General features: G+C 49.2%; 1 long non-coding RNA gene across 1 annotated transcript in view; it reads left to right on the forward strand.

Moving 5' to 3' along the window:
* Nucleotides 1–2575: 2575 nt before the first annotated feature.
* LOC106895929 overlaps nt 2576–4833 on the forward strand; it is a 29289-nt gene continuing 27031 nt past the window's right edge. Inside the window, exon 1 of the long non-coding RNA XR_001413550.1 lies at nt 2576–2686. This is a non-coding gene — a long non-coding RNA (uncharacterized LOC106895929). The remainder of the gene's footprint in view (nt 2687–4833) is intronic.

Raw genomic sequence — 4833 nt, forward strand, 5'->3', positions numbered from 1 at the left:
CATACCACTTACTCCTTTTTCAAATTAGAAGCGTGGAGGAGCTACATGTCAACCCTCGTGCTGTCCCTCTGGCTCAGGGACACTGTAGCCACAGGGATCTTCTTGCTGAGCTCGGTGTGTTCACAGTTACTGGGGTAGCAAACCGTGCCCATGCCTCCAGGGGAGTGGAGATGACAGCCAGGGTGTCTCATCCTCCCAACCGGTGCCTTGTGCAGTACAATATCCACTCTGTCCTGAAAAAGCTTCGGATTTTAATCCCAAAATAGACATTTCAACAAAATTCCTTTTTAAAAAAAAAAAACAAAACATCTGAAAGATGCTGCTTTCATTTCAGACGGAGGGAACTCATTTTGAAACCTCAAGAGCTGCTGTGAAATGGGATCACGCTCTGCCAGGGAGCTCCAGTGCCTACGTGCCTCACCGAAATCGTGACGAATTCTCACTCCCAGCCCACCACGTGAGTCGTGTGGTGCCTCTGGTGAGTACTGGGAAGTTTGCTGAAACCCTCGTTTGGCAACTCCGTGATGACTCCGCGGTGGTTTCAGTGCTCAGGCTTGTGACTCTAAGATCAGACGGCGATGTCTAGCAAATAAGTCTTAAAATAAGAGAGTAAGTCTTATGAGGAGAGGCTGAGGGAGCTGGGGTTGTTCAGCCTGAAGAAGAGGAGGCTGAGGGGAGACCTTATCACACTCTATAACTACCTGAAGGGGGGTGTAGAGAGGTGGGGGTCGGTCTCCCAGGTCACAGGAGATAGGACAAGGGGAAATGGCCTCAAGTTGCACCAGGGGAAGTTTAGATTGGATATTGGGAAACATTTCTTCATGGAAAGGGTTATCCAGCATTGGAATGGGCTGCCCGGGGAAGTGGTTGAGGCACCATCCCTGGAGGTGTTCAAAAGATGGGTTGACGTGGTCCTCAAGAGTATGGTTTAGTGATTTTTTTATTGCTTATTTCTTATTTATTTTTTGTCAGAGTTAGGTTGATGGTTGGACTAAATGATCTTTAAGGTCCCTTCCAACCTAGATGATTCTATGATTCTATGAAATAATGCACGTTCACGCCAAGGCTCAGTTTGGTTTTTTCTCATCTTGCTGTTCCCAAGCACTTTTTCTTTATTTATTTGTTTAATTCCTTCTCCTCGCAGCCCGTCTCATTTTGCTTCCATTCCCATGCACATAAAGGCCAGTACAGGACCAGCCAAACTTCTGGGCTTCTCCAGTGGAGGTTCCAGACCCAGACGTTAAGGCTCTATGAGCAAATCAGTAAGAATTTTTCACCCAAAGAGTGGTCGGGCATTGGAACAGGCTGCCCAGGGAGGTGGTGGAGTCCCCATCCCTGGCTGTGTTTAAGGGCCGTTTGGATGCAGTGCTGAGGGACATGGTGTAGGGGAGGACTTTGTAGAGTAGGGGAGATGGTTGGACTCGATGATCCCAAGGGTCTCTTCCAACCTAGACCATTCTATGATTGCTCCTCTCCACAGTCATCTTTTCATACTTTCCATGGGCTCCAGTAAGCTTGAAGCACCCCTTTGCCACTGGCTTGACCTCCAGACCCCCTTCTAGGGCAAGTGAGGAGGAGGAGCAGCTGGAGCAGGCAGACAGCACGGTGTCTCCCAAAACCAGCACCCTACCTCCTCCTGCCAGGCAGCTGATCCAGAGAAAATGTTGCATCCGAGCCAAGCAGCTTGTGCTCATCCAAGCTTCCAGCTCATGAAAATCTCACAGAGGATGAAACGGTCAGAAACCTACAGCTGCTCTAATTCATATGGTCTTTGATACACTTGGCTTCCCCAAGTGTATTCCCTTTTTCTCTCTGGGCTTCCAGGGGACAGAGATCTTGCAGAGACCAAAGGAGCCTGACAGGACAATTTCCAGAAAGGGAACTATTTCAGGATAACTGGAGGCTCCTGATCCTTTCCCCCTTGCCCTTCCCTGGTTGCTGGTGGTGGGCAGCAGAGGACATCCTAGAGGATGTCCTAGAGTAGTGTAGCAGCATGTGTGTTTTATTGCAGGAAGGTGGAGGCACGGCTGAATGCATAAGGAGTTTAGTGGCGCTTTTGGGGGCAGAAATCCCAAAATGGAAGCCTTGCAGGAAGTGGTTTTACCTCCTGCTGAGCTGCTGAGCATCCCCTGGAGCAGCACGGCCTGTTCAGAGCCAGAGGTGTGTGACCACTGGAAAATGCTTGTCATTGATGGGAATTGACTTTATACCACTTACTCCTTTTCCAAGTTGGAAGCTCCAAGTTGGAGGAGCTACATGTCAACCCTCGTGCTGTCCCCCTGGCTCAGGGACACTGTAGCCACAGGGATCTTCTTGCTGAGCTCGGTGTGTTCACAGTTACTGGGGTAGCAAACCGTGCCCATGCCTCCAGGGGAGTGGAGATGACAGCCAGGGTGTCTCATCCTCCCAGCCAGTGCCTTGTGCAGTACAATATCCACTCTGTCCTGAAAAAGCTTCAGATTTTAATCCCAAAATAGACATTTCAACAAAATTCCTTTAAAAAAAAAAAAACAATATCTGAAAGATGCTGCTTTCATTTCAGACGGAGGGAACTCATTTTGAAACCTCAAGAGCTGCTGTGAAATGGGATCACGCTCTGCCAGGGAGCTCCAGTGCCTACGTGCCTCACCGAAATCGTGACGAATTCTCACTCCCAGCCCACCACGTGAGTCGTGTGGTGCCTCTGGTGAGTACTGGGAAGTTTGCTGAAACCCTCGTTTGGCAACTCCGTGATGACTCCGCGGTGGTTTCAGTGCTCAGGCTTGTGACTCTAAGATCAGACGGCGATGTCTAGCAAATAAGTCTTAAAATAAGAGAGTAAGTCTTATGAGGAGAGGCTGAGGGAGCTGGGGTTGTTCAGCCTGAAGAAGAGGAGGCTGAGGGGAGACCTTATCACACTCTATAACTACCTGAAGGGGGGTGTAGAGAGGTGGGGGTCGGTCTCCCAGGTCACAGGAGATAGGACAAGGGGAAATGGCCTCAAGTTGCACCAGGGGAGGTTTAGATTGGATATTAGGAAAAATTTCTTCATGGAAAGGGTTACCCAGCATTGGAATGGGCTGCCCGGGGAAGTGGTTGAGGCACCATCCCTGGAGGTGTTCAAAAGATGGGTTGACGTGGTCCTCAAGAGTATGGTTTAGTGATTTTTTTATTGCTTATTTCTTATTTATTTTTTGTCAGAGTTAGGTTGATGGTTGGACTAAATGATCTTTAAGGTCCCTTCCAACCTAGATGATTCTATGATTCTATGAAATAATGCACGTTCACGCCAAGGCTCAGTTTGGTTTTTTCTCATCTTGCTGTTCCCAAGCACTTTTTCTTTATTTATTTGTTTAATTCCTTCTCCTCGCAGCCCGTCTCATTTTGCTTCCATTCCCATGCACATAAAGGCCAGTACAGGACCAGCCAAACTTCTGGGCTTCTCCAGTGGAGGTTCCAGACCCAGACGTTAAGGCTCTATGAGCAAATCAGTAAGAATTTTTCACCCAAAGAGTGGTCGGGCATTGGAACAGGCTGCCCAGGGAGGTGGTGGAGTCCCCATCCCTGGCTGTGTTTAAGGGCCGTTTGGATGCAGTGCTGAGGGACATGGTGTAGGGGAGGACTTTGTAGAGTAGGGGAGATGGTTGGACTCGATGATCCCAAGGGTCTCTTCCAACCTAGACCATTCTATGATTGCTCCTCTCCACAGTCATCTTTTCATACTTTCCATGGGCTCCAGTAAGCTTGAAGCACCCCTTTGCCACTGGCTTGACCTCCAGACCCCCTTCTAGGGCAAGTGAGGAGGAGGAGCAGCTGGAGCAGGCAGACAGCACGGTGTCTCCCAAAACCAGCACCCTACCTCCTCCTGCCAGGCAGCTGATCCAGAGAAAATGTTGCATCCGAGCCAAGCAGCTTGTGCTCATCCAAGCTTCCAGCTCATGAAAATCTCACAGAGGATGAAACGGTCAGAAACCTACAGCTGCTCTAATTCATATGGTCTTTGATACACTTGGCTTCCCCAATGTTTTTTCTCTCTGGGCTTCCAGGGGACAGAGATCCTGCAGAGACCAAAGGAGCCTGACAGGACAATTTCCAGAAAGGGAACTATTTCAGGATAACTGGAGGCTCCTGATCCTTTCCCCCTTGCCCTTCCCTGGTTGCTGGTGGTGGGCAGCAGAGGACATCCTAGAGGATGTCCTAGAGTAGTGTAGCAGCATGTGTGTTTTATTGCAGGAAGGTGGAGGCACGGCTGAATGCATAAGGAGTTTAGTGGCGCTTTTGGGGGGAAGAAATCCCGAAATGGAAGCCTTGCAGGAAGTGGATTTACCTCCTGCTGAGCTGCTGAGCATCCCCTGGAGCAGCACGGCCTGTTCAGAGCCAGAGGTGTGTGACCACTAGAAAATGCTTGTCATTGATGGGAATTGACATAATGCTCCAGATTTAATGAAGCACCATCAGTCAGTGAAAGGAAAAAAGAAATGGAAGGGGGTTGCTTTCTCTTAATTTTTAATTTTTTTTTTTTGTGGGGAGGGAAGAATTATTTCAGCATTTTACTAGTTATCGACGGTCAGCTTAGTAGAAAACCAACATCTTAGCAATATGGGGTAAGTTATGCTACCAAATAGGTCTCTTTCTCCTGCTGCCTCCCATTTTTCTACAAGCTGTTCTCACTCCTAGCCCTGCTCTTCTGTCCCCACTGGTGCGGGGAAGGACACGGCAATTCCCCTGTCCTGGGCACTGGTGAGGCCTCACCTTGAGTACTGTGTCCAGTTTTGGGCTCCCTACCATAAAAAAGACATTGAGGTGCTGGAGCGGGTCCAGAGAAGGGCGACAAAGATGGTGAGGGGTCTGGAG

Source organism: Calidris pugnax, unplaced genomic scaffold (assembly GCF_001431845.1).
Source record: "Calidris pugnax isolate Ruff unplaced genomic scaffold, ASM143184v1 scaffold210, whole genome shotgun sequence".
Classification (NCBI taxonomy): Eukaryota; Metazoa; Chordata; class Aves; order Charadriiformes; family Scolopacidae; genus Calidris; species Calidris pugnax.